This window comes from Camelus bactrianus, chromosome 3 (genome assembly GCF_048773025.1).
Source record: "Camelus bactrianus isolate YW-2024 breed Bactrian camel chromosome 3, ASM4877302v1, whole genome shotgun sequence".
NCBI lineage: Eukaryota > Metazoa > Chordata > Mammalia > Artiodactyla > Camelidae > Camelus > Camelus bactrianus.
This window is the reverse complement of record NC_133541.1, coordinates 56,174,271-56,192,334: the sequence shown is the minus strand read 5'-3', so window position 1 is coordinate 56,192,334 and position 18,064 is coordinate 56,174,271.

Genomic DNA, 18,064 nt, shown 5'->3' with positions numbered 1-18,064 from the left:
CTGTGAAGAAATGTTCCCCACACCTAAAGGCACTATTCTGTAGGAAAGAAGATTTAATTTTTTTTCAAGCCTGCTGAGATAGATGGAGGAAGGAACAAAGAATAAAGAATAAAATAATTAAACTATACAACTAAACAATAAACAACTATAGGTTTGTTGAAGAAATCCCTATGCAAATTTTCCCCCTGTTCTCCAAAATTAAAATAATCATAATTTGAATACACTACATCTTCGTTCCCTGCTTTTTAAAAAGTCTCCATATTCTGCAAGCTTATAATTTGGATCCTAAAAGTTCAAGATCTTTTTAATAAAATATATTAAGCAAAAACAGAGTTAAAGCCCCTTCTGTTATATTAAGTGCGCTTTTAGAGTAAATGTGGAATGACAAAAGAGAACATGGCATAAACAGTTAAAACTATGACAGTGAGAGGCCTAATTTCAATAGCACTTACACATAGTTGTATAATATAGCAATGAGCATTGCGGCCAAAAATTCTGAGTAGGTGAGACCTGATCTCAGGAATACCGGTGGTATAAAAATGTGCTATCTTGCTAGCGAGCATCTAGATGCTAGAAAGAGGTCTCTCTAGATTCTGGTTTCTTCTAGCTGAGTTCATTCATTTCTGCCAATGCAGGGAATCCTGGATTTTAAGCCTTATGAGCTAGAAATAAAATTAGCCCTAAACCTAAAAATTATTCTAGAGAAATATGGCCTGGATGGTTGAGGTTGTAATAACTTGTTACTTACATAAATAGCTGATTTTATTGGTCTGGTTAAATGATTCCCATGTGTCCTTCTGAAACTTTCTGCAGTCATTCTTTATTGACTGCCATCTCAGCTGTTTGAGAAGAAAAAATGATGTACTCAAGGCTTCTTCATCAATGAGCTCAGCCAATAAGCCAGTAGAAGTTTCAGTAGGCACCACTGACCCTGAAAACGGAGAGAACATGGCACAGAGACACTGCAGTAAAAATTAAAGAGACGAAAATAAACTCAGTGAGCCTGCCTGGTCGCTAAACACTGAATATATTTAAGTGCTATTTTGACAAGAGAGCATGGCGGCTTTTTAAGAATTCCATTTTTAAAACTCTAGTACGATTTTGTTCTTCTAACAGCATCATCCTGTGTCTGTGTTTGTTCCCAGTGAGGTCATGATTAAGTGAATTGAATTATTGTTCTCTTCAAATGACCTGTGCATTCAACCACGTGTGCCAAGCTCCAGCAAGAAATGTTTTATGTATTATTGGGAGATGGCCATCTGTGGCACAAACCAGGCCTCCCAACATGCAGAAATGTTGGGAGATAGTTTATGTTCGGTTTTATCTATGATCAGAATTCCATTTATAAGCTTTTTTCATTCACTTGTCAACACTGTTCACTATAGCAACACTGAAAATGGCCAGAAATGAACAGATTTATCAGAGCAATGTGAGGTCAGACTGTATGTTTCAATTACTGTATATTGGATTTTTATCATACATTTAAAATTTTGTTCATAAAAATAGGAACAATGTAGTAATAAAAATGGAAGTAGTTTTCTTTGATCAACTTCCAGTTATTATGAGTTACAAAGTGAACAAGCTAGATTGCATGATTTTTATTAGATAATATGTCTCACATTATACATGTATATTTTAAACATAACATTGGTTGCCCATGCCAAGAAACATGGATTAATTTTTTCAAATCCGAAGAATACTGCTCTTCCCTTTCCTGCATATATAATGGAACAGCATGGCAATGTGTAAAGTTAAATTTTAAAATTGTAGATTATATTTAAACTACACCCTCCCAACCTTTTCATATCTTTTTTCAAGTAAACTGTTGGTTTGTCAGACCACATGAATGATTTTACATAAGGGAAATATACCCAGATATCCTGTATTACAGATATCGTTTTAGGTATCTTTTCTGGCTATTTTTCGGTAGTTGTTGTTGTGGTACTGACACCTCAGTGAACAATGGACATCTCTTATAATGAAGTATAAAATCTTACAAGTGAAAGAGGACTTTGACAAGTGATTTTCTTCCCTTCCTCTTTCCTTCCTTCCCTTCCTCCCTACTTGCTTGCTTCCTTCCTCTCTTTCTTTTTTTTTTTTTTAAATAAAGACCTTCTAAATAGTATAGTGTTCACTTTGTATATACAGCTGTACAATTAAAATATATTCTGATTTTAATTTCATTCGTAAGTGGGGAGTGTTTGTTAGAGAAATGACTAGTATCAGCAAACAGGTAAAGAGAGAAGCTTTGTTCACAGATGTATCCCCAGAGTCATATTACACTCACTCACCTTCAGAGTATCATAATGGAAATGAGGATAATGATGATGATGATGATAGAGCAATGAACACTTGGTGCCTGGAGCGAGGCTAAGTGTTTCACGGGCATAGTCTAATTTGCTCTTCACAACAACCCTGTGAAAGCAGATAATGACATCTTTAGTTGAGGAAACTGAGGCTTCAGAAGCTAAGAAACTTGCCTGAGGTCACTTACTAGGACTTAGGTCTGTGCGAGCTCTCAGAGTATGACCTCTCTTTGGGGAGATGGTGGAAAGCGTAGATGATGTGGGACTATCCCCAGGTGCCACTGGTCAGTAGTGGAATCAAGCCAGGCAGAGGCCAATGGCTTTGCTGGGGCTGTGAGAGGCCTCAAACTTCTGATCTGGAAACACTCACCCTGGGCTCACTGCTTTTTCTAGGACCTAAAGGCCTTGGCTCTAGGCCAGATCACTTCAAGTCCTCGCTCTATATCATCTCCACATCCACCCCTCTGGTGCACTTTGAATTGTCTAGTGCAAATGTTTTTATTTAATATCTGCTTGATATTTCACACTATGACTTTTCATTCTTGGTGTTCTGGAACACATATCTCCTACAATGGGCACAGTGGAGTGTCTCCTTCACCCTAAATCCCCCAGCCTTTGTTATTGTTCAGAGGAAACTCTAATGGGACCAGAGATGGTGCCTCATCCAAAGATGGTGCCTCACCCACAAGTGGCCAGGATCAGAGGGCTCTGCACAATAGGAACAGCAGTGTCATTAGCTGACCTCCTGGGATTTGGGCTGACAGCTGGGAGAGTGTTGACCAGACAGGAGGAAATGGAATGGAACAGACACTCTGAAAAGCAGAGAGGACATGGAGGCGAAAACAGGAGAGGGACACCTAGAGAGGACCTGGCCCTGACCTGTCTCCTGTTTTTGGTGGCTTTCCACTTTCAGTCTCCATATATGTGTCCTTATACTTTTTTCTTGGGGAGACCTGTGTGAGGCTCTGTTGCTTGCAGCTACAGGAGCCAGGCAGCTCCTGTGAGCATCCACCACCAGCACCCTCCACAGACTTCTTTTTTCCACCTCTGTCCTTGATGGTTTGATTACAAGAGGGATACTAGTTAAGAGTCTTTCCTTTGCAAGTGACAGAAACCCAACTAAAATTACTTTAAGAAAAATAAACAAACAAAACAAACAGGGATGGTTGGAGAAATGGAAGATACAGATAGAGAACACAGAATTGAAGAAATTGTTGCAGAACCCAAGTAGCTCTGAGCCCTCAGTGACTAGGGGCAGAGACTTGTTGCTGCCACGGTTCTTCTGCTCCTTCTTTTTGGCTTTTGGCTTTTTTCATTCTCTTGCTTCTTTCTATTTGGTGGAGGATATGACTGATAGCTGCTCTGAGACACATTCTTATAGCTGTGTGACCGGAAATGAATGAGAACTTTACCCACCAGTCAATGTATAAATTTCCCAAGGAAGAACTCTGGCTTTGGTCATGTACCAAAGGAGTATTTGCCAAGGGAAGGTCACACATCCACTGTGATCCAGGAACACAATGCTCTGATTCAAAGCCCACCAGAATTACATGGATGGAGACGGGGAAGAGCAGTTCCCCAAGGGAGCAGGAACGCTGCTCCAGCAGACAGAACAAGCTGCATCTGGGACAACTTTACAGCATTATCTACAAAGAAGCAGAAGAGCCAGTGGGCTCTTTGTCTCATTTCCCAAGGTCTTTGTACAGACCTATTCCACATTCCCTGCTCCCACCTCAGATCTTTGGCTCATCTTGGGGATTAGAATCATTATATGAAGATATGCACTCACCTCCAAGAGGTGGTCATCCTCACCACTAGACCCAGCAACTTGAGTGAATTTGAGGCCCTCAGAAGAGGACAGTGGGGACTCTCTTCTTTACACTCTGGGGTCTCAACATGGGATTCCCTGGACCAGCAGCATCAGCATTACCTGGGAATCTGTTAGAAATGCACATTTTCAGGCTTTACCTCAGATATGCTGCATCAGAGTCTCTGTTTTTTTTTGGGGGGGGGGATTAGGTTCCTTAATTTATTTATTTTAATGGAGATACTGGGGATTGAACCCAGGACCTTGTGCATGCTAAGCACACACTCTACCACTGAGCTATACTCTCCCCCATAAGCCATCCTTTCAATAGTCCCTTGTTTGGATGGTCTCTCCAAAACATTCCTGAGGGAAGACTGTTGGGCCCAAGGATGTTGACCTGTCATCCCCACATGACTCCCAGCAGGTGTCTGTGTGTCCACTGTGTGGGGTCACTATGCATTACACCACCATGCCTCCACCCATTGCTCCCTGCATCACCCAGATAGATCCCAGAGAGGGTCTGAAGGATAAAGGGAGGGCAGATGAAGCCATTCTATAGGATTCTTTCAATGGCTTGTTCGTGGCAAGGCACGCCTGTACTGAGAATATGCCCTTTCCTGCACAGGCAGAAACACACATGTCTAAAGTGTACTGGGGGCACTTTGTGTCAGCTTCACAGGCTCCTTGTGGCCCCAGAGACTTTAAGGTGGTTCTTGGAAGAATCTCATCTTTCCCACGTGCTTAATGGGACTTACTTAGGAAACCCTATGGGCTTAAAGAAAAAAAACTGAGCCTCAAATATTTTCCCGCCCTGTTTTCCCTTTTATATTGTTTGAAATCTGAGATCATGTTTTCCCCACACTGTGATCATCATCATAGTATCTCATAAGTGCTGTGCATATAGCAGGTTTAGAGATGACAAATTCTGGTGGTCCCCACAGTCCTTGCAAACTATCACTACTGGTTTCTGGCCCATTTATTCAGAAACAGATATTTTCTTTGCATATCCAAAAGTTCATAACATTAAAATATCCTACTTTACTACTCAAGGAAATAAACTGTTCTGAAGATTTCAAAAAGCTTTATATTTAGAATGTGAAGTCATCGATATATATATAATATAGATCTGTGTTTTGGACAAGCTAAGTTTTTCAAAAACAAAAGATCATAAGTCTTAAAAACAAATGAATTTTAATTTTTGTCCTTAGAATCTTCTGAGTGCAGGACCCCTTGTACAATCATCTAAACCACAGCTTCACCTTTAAGCTGAACCTACTTCTGCCAGGAAAGTTCTCATCTCAGGGTAAAAGTATTTGCGAGTAAGAACTCGTAACAGAAGTGCCATCTCAGCCTTAGTGGTGGGATTGCAAAGTGATAGTTTAATTTAATTACATGATAATTTAATATCCCCTGTGTTTCTCTGCTAGTACTTCGAGGACAGTGTTGGTGTGGCAGCTAGGTCTTGCACAGCATAGTTACACTAGTGGAAGGTGAGGTGGTACCCACAACTACTAGCTAGATTTTTTTTTAAGTCGCAATCTTGTGAAAAAAAAGTTGTTTTACATGAAATAACAGACATTCTTTGGCCAGGTCATTCATTTGCATTCTTATAGACAGAGTAGGACTTCCAAAGAATAGCAGAGCATTTATTTGCCAGACCAATGACTCCCGCTTTCTTCTCTAAAATAAGAAGAAGGGACAGCCACTTCCTCATTCCTTAGTTATACCGCCAGTCCCCAACCCAAGCCCTAGAAACTGCCTAGAAATCTGTTGCCTTGGCTTCTTCAGTGATTCAGGGAGTAAAAGACAGATAGGACTTATGCCAGATTTCACTTTGTAGTGAATTATTTAAAATTGTTTAAAAGGATAAATATGCTGGAAATTAAATGTGACAGACTGTTAAAAATCGCCTAAGGCAATTTTTAGAAATCTTCAGATTTCTTTTCTGCTACCTTGGGTAAGGAAAAATGGTGATGCTGGTAACAAAGAGAGGAGAGTCAGAAGGAAAATGTGACTTGTTGAGAGGAGGCTGAGTTTAGTTCCCACATGGTGACTTCGTAGTGTTACCCTGCCTAATGGGCTCTGTGGTTTGCCACCTGAATTCCACTGACGGGACCAAGGCACTTACTCCTCCAGCTATTAAGGTGTTACCTGTTGACGACTCACAGCCGAGTCCTTCTCCCGCAATTGCCCTTTGACAAAAGGGGCTGTCTTGCCCAAAGTCATATTTCTTTCACAGATTTAGCCCACATCCAATGACTGGTTGATGAGGTGGTCCTAAGTCCTGGCCCCTGGCCTCAATTTGGAGGCCTCTCTGAGGCCCATACCCCTTCAGACTCCCTGTGGGATCGGCTGAGGCCTTGTTCCAGCTGCACCAGCAGTTCACCCTCTCCTTCTGCCCAATTCTGCTTTCCTCACTCACTTTTACAAGCGTGGTTTTCCAAAGCACACCCTCATAAAATTACCACACACACATCTTCATATCTGTTTCCTAAAGAATCAAAAAGACTAAGCAAAGGAACTAGAAAAGGTGTTAATATGGAGCAAGGAGGGTGGGAAGGAGACATAGGAGTTACTTCCTCACTACGCGTCAGTCTTAATAAAGTAGATTTCTTTTCGGTTATAAGCTTTAATCTGTAGTATCCCTCAAAGTTGATTTGATGTATTAATGTAAATAACACTAGTACAAATCATTTAGTCAAATATTTACTAAGCACCCATAAGATAACTAGTTTTTGACTAAAAATCCCTATTAATGGTGCCGTTCGTTTATAACATAACCTGTGGATATTAGTCAGATGATTTTCAGTTTTGATAACAAGCCCAGTTTTTAAAACTGCATAGAAAATAAGACCATGTGATTTCAAGGGCTTAAAAGTGAGTTACTCACCCAGTGTGGACTTCATCTGATAATTTCATAGAAGCCACGAGACTCCTATGATCAGCATCTCATGAAATCTATTAGAAACATACTTGTTTGTTTTTTAACCATCTAATGAGACAAAGTACCAGGTCAAAGTCCTCTGTGAAATGACTGTATTCAGTGTGATTAAGACAGGTAGCTCAGTTTTATAGGTAATAGTGTGAAAACCATACAGGATTCATTGAGCAGCAAGAGCCTGAGTGTCGTCTCTCTCATCTCCACACCTCTTCCTCATTAGCACGTGTCCCAGGGCAGCAAGAGCTGCCCTAAGGCTCTACCGTTACCTCCGGCAGTGAGAGCCCAGTGCACGGGCCTGGCTGGACAAGGGGAGACCACGACACTGATGCCCAGAGCATGCCACCTACAGAATAGCATCTGTGAATCATTTCATTTTTGCATGCCCAGCTGTTCAGGTTCTGCTCACTTTCCAGTGATGTCTTGCAGACTTGGGCTTGGGAACCCAGGAAAGTAGCTAATTATCTCAGGCTTTTGTTTTTTAAACTTTTATTTTTCTTATTCTTTCTTTTCTATATATATATATATTTTTTTCTTTTCAAGGCCTGGTATTTTATCTTTGTTTTTTTTGGGGGGAGGTGGGAGGAGATAATTAGGTTTGTTTGTTTGTTTATTATTTTAAATGGAGGCACTGGGGATTGAACCCAGAAACACGTGCATGCTAAGCATGTGCTCTCTACCCTCCTTCTGCCCCCCAGTTATTTTTAATAATGAAGAGGCACACATGCCGTAGACCTCCTCATTATTTCAACTCTGGGGCTTTCAAAATCTGTGGTGTTTCCTGTACAATGCAGCACCTCTCAACCATGGCAGACCACATGTACTAGAATATTGCAGAGGAAGACACTGCACAGAAGATGAATTTTAGCCATTTCTCTCTCTCTCTCTCTTTCTGTAATTTGATATTAAAATAGTGATTTAACATTTGAATGTGGCATAGTTGACAATGTAGGTTTGCACAATGAGAAGATAATTGCTATACCGTTTTAAAATATTTCATTACTGCATTTTAAATAATAAAAACAGTAAAGTGCTTTTGCATTTTCGACTCAGCCTAAACTTTAATGATCATTCATATTCAAATGACAGGATGTGGAACACTTGAATGTTGTATATATATCCATGAATGATTTAGGGGAACTATGAAATTATATTAAATTTGAAGAAGACAGTTTAGTGTACGACAGAAGAAAACCCTAATGACTTCACAGGAGAAATATTTATTGGACTATCATGTTACCTTTGTTTGTAGCATAATGGTCTCAGAGGGACCAAGTGGGATTGTTTTGATGGCAGATGTATTGCATAGTTTTTAAGGGGCCAGGCCTGAGGGATCTTGTTGAAAAGGGTTCTGTGATCCAGAAGCTATAAGGAACTTTGGCCTCTCACAGAGAGTCTCCACAGAGTGAATCGATGTCCTTGGAGAACCAAAACAGATGCTGCTGGGGGAGCAAGTGTTTCAAGTTGGTGTCAGCTCAGCAAGGAAGGGAGCAAACGGCACAGAGTTCACTTCTGTCAAAAATTCAGTCTTTCCTTTCAGATAGCAACTCCAAAGCATTCTTTGTTTCTTCTCATTAAAAGCTCAAGTTCGAATATTGAACTGCTTCCGCTGGAATTCTGGCTCTGGCATTTTCTGCTAGAGCCAAATCTGCTTCTAACATTTTCTGGCCATTCGAACTTAGCAAGTTATTTGACCCTCAGGAGCCGATTTCCTCATCTGCAAAACAAGAGTAGGACTTACCTCCTAATGTGGTTGTGAGGACTGAGTGAAGTGTTGGATGTGTGGCCCTCAGGTAGAAACACAGCGCCTTGGCACATGGTTAAACTCTCCAGCAACAGTAGCCATTATTACTACGGTTGACCCTTGAACAACTTGCAGAGTGGGACACTGGACTTCCCTGCATTCAGAAATCTAGGTATAACTTACCATCAGCCCTCCCAGGATGCGGTTCCTCCTTGTCCACAGTGATTCAGATTGTGTAGCACTGTCATATTTACGACTGAAAAAAAATCTGCCCATGAGTGGACCTCTGCAGTCCAAACCCATGTTGTTCAAGAGTCACTGTATTCTAAGACTTACCGTATGACCCAGGAATCCTGCTCTTGGGCATATATCCAGAAGGAACCCTACTCCAAAATGACACCTGCACCCCAATGTTCATAGAAGCACTTTTTACAATAGCCAAGACATGGAAACAGCCTAAATGTCCATCAACAGATGACTAGATAAAGAAGATGTGGTATATTTATACAATGGAATACTACTCAGCCATAAAAACCGACAACATAATGCTGTTGGCAGCAACATGGATGTTCCTGGAGAATGTCATTCTAAGTGAAGTAAGCCAGAAAGAGAAAGAAAAATACCATGTGAGATCGCTCGTATGTAGAATCTAAAAAAAAACAAACAAACCAAACAAACAAAGCATAAATACAAAACAGAAATAGACTCATAGACATAGAATACAACTTGTGGTTGCCAAGGGGGCGGAGGGTGGGAAGGGATAGACTGGGATTTCAAAATTGTAGAATAGATAAGCAAGATTGTACTGTATAGCACAGGGAAATATATACAAGATCTTATGGTAGCTCACAGCGAAAAAAATGTGACAATGAATATATATATATGTTCATGTATAACTGAAAAATTGTGCTCTACACTGGAATTTGACACAACATTGTAAAATGATTATAAATCAATAAAAAATGTTAAAAAAAAAAAAAAAGAATTGCCGTATTCTAAGTAACTTTGTTAAAGCCTCATTTTGTGGGCTTGTGTACAGCAGGCGTCCACGAGGGTACGGCTTGTGAAACAGAGTCTGTACTTTAATGCCTCCAACTCCAGGTTCACTTCCACAAAGAGGGTGAGCAAAGGCCAGAGATCCACACCCTGGAGGTTTAGAGGAGCCAGCCTAGAGCAGAGATCCAGAGAGAGCAGGGGGCCTTCCAGACTCTTCTGTCTCACTACTCATGTCTCTGGTGCAGGCCCCTGGGAGCCCAGAAATTCTGGATGGGCCAGAGGGTACAGTGACTATGTGGCAGAGTTCACCTGCAAGAATTTGCCAGGCATAGCTCTGATTACAGCAGACCAGGCTCCATTCCTGAGGGCGACCTGCTGGGACTTCTCTCTGCAAGGAGTGTCCTGGCTGTGGAAGAGAGTGACCATATCATTTTCATATTCACTAATTCTTCCTCCTCCTTCCACAGCTGAGTCTGGAAGGGGCCTTTATAGGGAGCCAGCATCTGAGCTTTCTTAAGGTACACTGAAGGAGCAGAGAAACCCCCAGAAGTTCCTCTGGACTAGCACATGTTAGTGTTACTGGTGTATTCAACATGTGTAGAGAAGCTTTTAACCATGTAAACAAGAAGAGGATGACTAAGGCCTTCAAAGACCAGTAAAAAAAATTTTCAATGCATCCTTAAAGACTGCACCATCTCCCTCAGAGCAGGAAAGAGAAACTTACACTTACTATGTGAAAATGATCTGCTGGATACTTTTCAATTTAATGCCCAAGATAATGAAATGTCAAGTATCCCATGACGTTTTGCTCGGCCAATTGAAACTAACTGAGTAATAAAATACACCTAAAGCAATAGGAGAGTTAGGGGACTCCTTAGCCATGAAAGCACATATTTGATGAACAGGTCAGAAAAATTCCCCTGTCTAAAAGGCAGAATGTTAAACATTTTGAGAGGCAGTAGATTCCCAACCTAGAAGGTGATAGGGCCACCACTCAAGAGAATTAGCCTCCAGAGTAGGACCACACATGTCTCAGGGTCAAGGACACCTCTGACATGAGAGGAAGACCTGGGACATCAGAGCTGCCTATAAACTCAGAGGATAATCTGCACAGCCCTTGATACAGGAAGTCCTGAAAAGGAAAAATGCAGCCCTGGTTGGTTCAACTGGTAGACTGTAGAAAGGTGGGAGGATAAAGGTCAGAGCAGAGTTCTTAAGATCAGAAATCATAAAAGAAGATATTTTCAGATGATACTCACCACCAAAAAATTAAAAATTCAGTTCTCTGAAAAGCTAAGAGTACAATAAACAATACTAATAGTTAAACACCAAGCTTATTATAGGGGGTCTTTCTCTCTGTTGCTCCCTGTGTCTCTCTGCGTAGCCTCTGAATTCCTTTGTTGGGGGGGGCATAATTAGGTTTGTTTGTTTGTTTGTTTGTTTTTAATGGAGGTACTGGGGATTGAACCCAGGACCTTGTACATGCTAAGCATGCACTCTATCACTGAGCTATACCCTCCCCCCGACTTCTTATTATTTTGTGGAATTCTCCATTGTATGACTCTAGATGAAACACAGGGTCCACTTTCCACCTGAGGAGATGGAAACTCCCCATATTCATTTTCTCAGCTCCCTGGCAACTGAGATGCAGGCGATGACAGAGACTCACCAATAAGACAACTCTGGCCTAGGACTCTCCATCAGAAACGGAGAACGGCCCACTCCAGGGCCACTGGTTGCAAAGATTCCCAAGGTGGCATTCAGCATGTAGTGTCAGTAACGGCAGGGTCCTCACCAGTAGTTCCTAAGTGTAGTTTGGGCTGCCCTCTGCCTGTCCTCCCTTGGTGCTGCTCTATTTTCAGAGTCAGTTTCCTAGCTTTTCAAATGATTCTGTGATCTAGCAAATATCCTTTCAAAACATTCATTTTGTTGTGGAATGAGCCAGTCACTTTCTGTTGCATGCACCCAAGAACCCCTGACCATGCACTGGGAAAGCTACTTGCAGCATTTTATAGGCAGAAGCACGGTATCCTGAACATACAAATGGTTCTAACAAATTCGATAAGGAAAGAGGCATATTCCAATAGAAAACAGAGCAAAGGACATGAACAGACAATTCACCAAGGAGGAAATACAAATGGTCAATAAACACAGAAAAAGACATTTGCCCTCACATTTCCAAGATGCAAAATTTTCAAATATTATTGAGAAACCATTCTTCCCGTATCCTACTGACAAAGATTAAGAGTGCTAATACTCAATATGGTCAGCTTGTGGGGAACAAGTTTTTGTTGGGGGTGTAAAATGACATACCCTTTCTAGTGCAAAGGCTATAATATTGTGTATCAAAATTTAAAGTGTTCCTTTTGGCCCAGAAATTGTGCTTGTAGGAATTTATTTATCCTGAGAAAAGGCCATGACCCATGAAGCTCAGTTCCCAAAAGGTGTCTTAGAATATAGAGTTCATGGAATGCAAAGTAAATTCACAGTTCAAAGTCATTTCAGAATAACTCACACCCTTTACTTGTTTGTGTGAGACACCCTGGAAAGGATGAGCTCACAGAGTTATATATTAGATCCCTTTTCATCCTCTCCCTGATTCACTGCCCCTGTATTTTGGAACTGTGATCCTCAAATACTCTACTCTAAAGTACTCTTCCTGCCCCAGCCCCAGGCAGGTCTCCTCTCTATTTTGGACCAAGAAGGCCAAGAATGTGTCTTCCCTAAGGCCAGAGGACCCAGGGAGACAAATTATCTGGGAGGGGAAGAATGGGAACATTCACAAATTAATAATCCTTGCTTTAATCTTATCTAAAAATAAGTGGAGAATAGATCTAAAACAAACAGCTCAACCCCCACTGCCTCTCCTCCTTCTGCTCCAACTCCCAAATTCTTGCTGCTTCTCAGGCCTTTGCTTTTGCTCTGGCCATTCTACAATTTAAGATAAATACATAGGGCTTAATTTCCCATCCCACTCAAGTCTTTGCTCAGATGTCACCCTCTCAGTGATATCATCCCTGGTCATCCTATTTGAAATTGCAACATGCAGCTCCTTAATGGCTTTATTTTTCTCCAAGACACTTATTATCAACTAACATTCTATACCTGTCACTCATTCATTCATTACCTCTCCTCCCCTAGTAGATTATAAGCTCCCTGAGGGAGGGATTTTTGCTTATTTTGTTCACTGCTTTATTCTCCAGTGACTAGAAGAGAAGCTGACACACAGTAGATGCTCAAAAAAAAAAGTTAATGCAAAAATACCTTTGTTAATGTGTACAGTAAAGAAAAACACCTCAAGTATTCATTCTGTAAATTACGGATTTGTTAAATATATCACATTCACACAATGAATTGCTAAGCACACTGTGGTAGGCAGAATATTATTTTATTCTGATAATACGATACTGGGTCCTAATTCTTAAACCTATTAAATATAAACTTATATGGAAAAAGGATCTTATAGGTTTGATTAAATTAAAGAATGTGAAGAGAGATAATCCAGGATTACCAGGTAGGCCCTAAATGCTATCACACAAACTGTCTTTATGAGGGAGGGACAGATTGGGAATTAACATATGTGCAGAGAAGGTAACATAAAGATGAAGCAGAAAGAGATTTGAAAGTTGGAATGATGCGACCACAAGCCAAGGAATGTCAGCAGCCACCAGCAGCTGCCGACACCCCATTACCACCCAGTGATACTGATTTCAGACTTCTGGCATCCAGAACCATGAGAGAATACACTTCTGTTGCTTTGAGTTCCCAAGTTTGTGGTGACTTCTTAGAGTGGCCACAGGAAACTAATATGCATTCCTAATTTTTATGTAACTATTTTGGATTACCTTATGAATGAAATTTTCTTTCCCCATAGAAACATATCAAGTATCAAAAATGACTCCATTCCTTTAATCTTTTTAAATTAAACTTTTTGTTTTGAGATAATTGTAGCTGCATAGGAACTATGCAGCAGTGAGAAATAATTCAGAGACCCCATGTACCTCTTACCCAGGTATAGGGGAACACCTGCCCTGATGACAGTCCTGGCTCCCTATTTTCTTTCTCTGCCCCCACCTGACAAGAGTGTTGGGGTGCTTATTACAGCCTCATGCAGGTGGAAGTCTAGGGTCCCACTTGGCTTTTGCTGATGTGAGCGTGGCTGGGGCCACAGTTTTTCTTTGGTGTTTCACTAGAGTAGAGCAGTTACTGTGTAAAAGTTTTCTGTCTTTCCTGGCTGCTCCTCTCCTTGCCCTTTTGCTAGAGAGAGCAGGCTGTTTTTGGAGCTTTCTTCATCTGTGCCCATTAGCACTTCTGGGTTGCTGGCTTCTTCAGCTCCAAATCTGGGATAAACAAGCCAAAAGGAAGCCCTGGGCACTCACCACTGTGTTATTCCTCAAATCCTGAGGTCCCTGTCACATTCACCTCTTCTCTCTGCCTTTTAGAGTCTTCTTATATTTGTTTCATATATAATGTCTAGGGTTTTCAATTGTATTTAGTTGGAGAAATAGCAGAAAGTACATCTACTACCTCCTCCCAGAAGTAGAAAATTCTCAATATCTTGAATTGTGAACGAATTCTGTTTGGGGGGGTATTTTCTACCTATAGGAAGAATGAAGGAACAGACTATTTGGAAAGCTCCACAGAGCACAGGAAGCTACTTTTCTTTAAAGTTTCCAGTCCTAAAGTCATGCTGACCCTCTCTTATCCTTAGATGCATAGTTGACTTATACTTTGCATATAACCTTATACTTTGCACATTTTTAGCTATTTCTTGTAAGCGCAGCTCCACTGTGAAGTCTACTGTAAAGACCATGTCTTGTACTTTTTTTTCAAACTGGTTAACCATGCAGGTGTCTAATAATTGTTGATTGAATACATGAAAAGAATATCTACCACAGACCAAGCTATATGGGAGTCTTAGAGAGATGTGGAGGAAGAAATATCACCATGTTCTCAAGGGCCTTAAAGTCTAGCACAGAATGAATTACCCCTGCCATACCTTTCATGTCAAGCCCACCAACTTGATTTTGTATGACAGGAATGAAAAGTTTGCTCACTCTGTGGGACACAGAACCTAACTCCTAATCACAGCAGGTGGTATTCTGGACTGTTTTGTTAAACCAACTGGGGCTTGGAAGTGATGAAGGCTGGCAGAGCCTATAGGTTCATTTGCTCACACACTTCTCTATAGATTTTTCTCTAGAAGGGCTCAGAGACTCTGTGATGTCTGGAACAGGCAACTCTGACAAAATAAGCTCTTTGCCACACAGCTAGGCATGTAGGCTAAACTGTATCTCAGTCCCATAGCACAGTTCTGACTAGGCCTGGGGAACACCAGGGCAGACGAACCTAAATGCAAGCCTTGCACTTGTATCTTACCTTGCAGACTGAATTCTTTCAAGTGGTGACTGACAGCATCAACCGGCTGTCAGTAGTGGACAGAGTTGTGGAAACACCATGACTCTTGAAATAACATAGCAGTTTCTTTCTGATACCAATACCCCATGGACAGTAACAACTTTCCTCCTCTGATTCTTTTAGGCTGAATTGTCTCATCTGCTTAGGCTTTAACGTGAATGGACAGAGGGACGAAATCATCTTTTCACCTAGAATACAGATAGTGCTGGGGCTGGGGCCATATTATTCTAATTTTGATTCTTTCTTTTCTGTAAAATGTTTAACCTCTTTGAATCTTCTCATTGGGATGTCATAAAAATTACCTCCTCACTTCAATGTTGTAAATGAGACATAGATATCAATAGAGTTTTGTTGTTGTTGTTGTTGTTTTGATGTGAGGTACACTCATGAGAAAAAGTTCTGTCCTTGGGTTTCTAAACTATAAAGTTTAATCTTCATTCCGCAGTGTCTGAACCCTTGGTTGATTAATTCATATAAAATCTTCACATTTTCAACAGTTTTCTCCTTTTCATTCCCAATCCAAATCTCAAGGACAATATGCAGAAATTAATTTTTGAGTTAGAATGGGAGAAGTTGTATTAAATTCCTTCAGAGAATTCATGTGGAGTTAAATGTAATATTTCCCAGCTCTACAATGCTTTTGCTAGCAGTTGTCCTTGCCATTTTTATTTTAATCCTTTAGGTCTGCTTTTACAGCAACTATTTTAATTTAGATTTTCATGTATTTTACAACAATGTTTAGGAAAGCGGGGGAAATGGCCAGTGTCCAGAGACAGTTTACCTGGTTTGGATGAAGGTTGTTGAGTGGGTTGTAGTCTCACCATTGCTGCCTAGAATGTGAAGCTTCTACTTGACTGATAGGAAGGGACCCTTTTTGTGATACTAATTCATGGTCCTAGAAAAAGAATATAGATAACTCTTCTTTTTCACAGCAAAGTCTCTGTTTCCTCAGACACTGAAGAGCACGTTTAAAGCTGTGATGGATTGGAAAGATAGTTACCCCCGCTTTCATTCTGAGAGTTCGATTTACGCCACTTCTCTTTTATGAAAGACCTATTTTAGCACCTGTTTTCACTAACCGAAAGAGGATTTTCACTTTTATTTTAAAAGGTAATTGCTTCTTCACTTTATGCCTTTTCATCTTACAAATAGTTTCATGGAATCTCTCTGCTTTCAGATAAAGGGGAACCTATAGTTTAGAAACTTGGTATTTTACATCCCCCTTCCCCCAGTTCTGACACTGACAGCTTTTTGGATGAATTCAGTGGATAACTTCTGACTTGGTTACCATCTCTAGGTACCCCCAGGGCATTATGGAGAGAAAAAAGTGAAAGGATGAGTGTAAAAGTAATTTGGAAGCTGTAAGGATAGTTTAATGTTATACTCCTAAAATATTTAAAATCATTGTCATCACCATCACCGCACCACCTTTACCAGTGTCATGGTATCTCAACTATTGCAAACTCATTTCCCTTCCTCACTTTGATTCGGTCAGTTCAGAATCCTCTCTTGAGTAATCCTTCTCTCCCATCACTCAGATCTTATTCTCCTTCAAACTTCTCCTCCGTCTTCCAGATTAAGCAACTTCACATCTTCCAAAACATTCATTTTCTTCTCTAAGGCTTTTTCCTTAACCATCACAACTATCTCAGAAATGCCCTGTGTCAGCAATGACTGATGACAGAAACTAATCTCCCTCCCTGCCGTCTGTTGGCTTCTGTCTTTCACGCATCCCATTCACCTCAGTGTGAACACCTTCGGTTTGAATGGAGAGTTCCCGAGGACGAGCCTCCCTCATCTAATTCATTATCAGTACCATCATTGCTATTTATGGGTAAGACACGGTAGACATTAATGCCACGTTCTTTCTCTAGAAAGATGATGTTGGAGACCAACCTTCCTAGGCCCCACTGGAGTTGTTTTCTGAGTTAAAGGAAAATGGTGAGGAGCTATCACCCATGCCCTCCTGTATCCTCCTACCCACAGACATACAGTTGAGAACCAGGTATTGTAGGTTCCCTCTGTCACCACAGAATAGTGTTTTCCTTTGGCTTCTTTCTACAGCCCTTTCTGCACCTCTCAGCCCCTGGTATGCCTATTACTAAGTACCCTACTTTCAGAAAGTGGCTGGCTCCAACTTTTGACACCTGAATGACAGTCTAACCTTAGGTGCTTAAATTAAAAGTTATTTATGGAGTTGAAGCTTATTTAAATGTATCAATTCAGAGAGTTTCCTCAAGTCTTTTTGACTATCCTTTTTTGTTGTCCAAATTATAACTACTATTCATTGCAGTCACTATGTACCAGGCTGTATGCCAGATGCTATATATATATATATATATATATATATATATATATGTCTTTACAATAATCCCACAATTTATACAATCCCTATTTTGCAGTAGAGGAAATTTAGTATCTGAGAGGTTAAGAAATTTACCCTAGGAAGCAATACCAGCAAATGACAAAGCCCAGATTCACATTCAGGCTGCCTTTTCTACCAAACCACTCCAGGGACCTCTCCCCCAACCCGAAGTTGGTGCCCTATACTACAAAAAACTTTTTTCCACTTCTCTAATTAATTTTCCTATTCTTTAGGTTTTTGTTGTAAGGAAAAAAGCAAGACAGTTGCTTAACTATATGAATTTATGCTAAGATATTGATGACTCTTACCCTTAGAAGAAGAATGTGTCAGGTCAAGTTAATCATTAATTTGTGGAACATGTAAGAAAACTGTCTTGGCAGGGTGCCTCTCCATTCTTCCTTACTTAGCTCAAGTCACCAAAAGCACTCTCACCAACACATGCTCATACTCCGGCATATTATACACATACACACACACCCCCCCTTGGAGA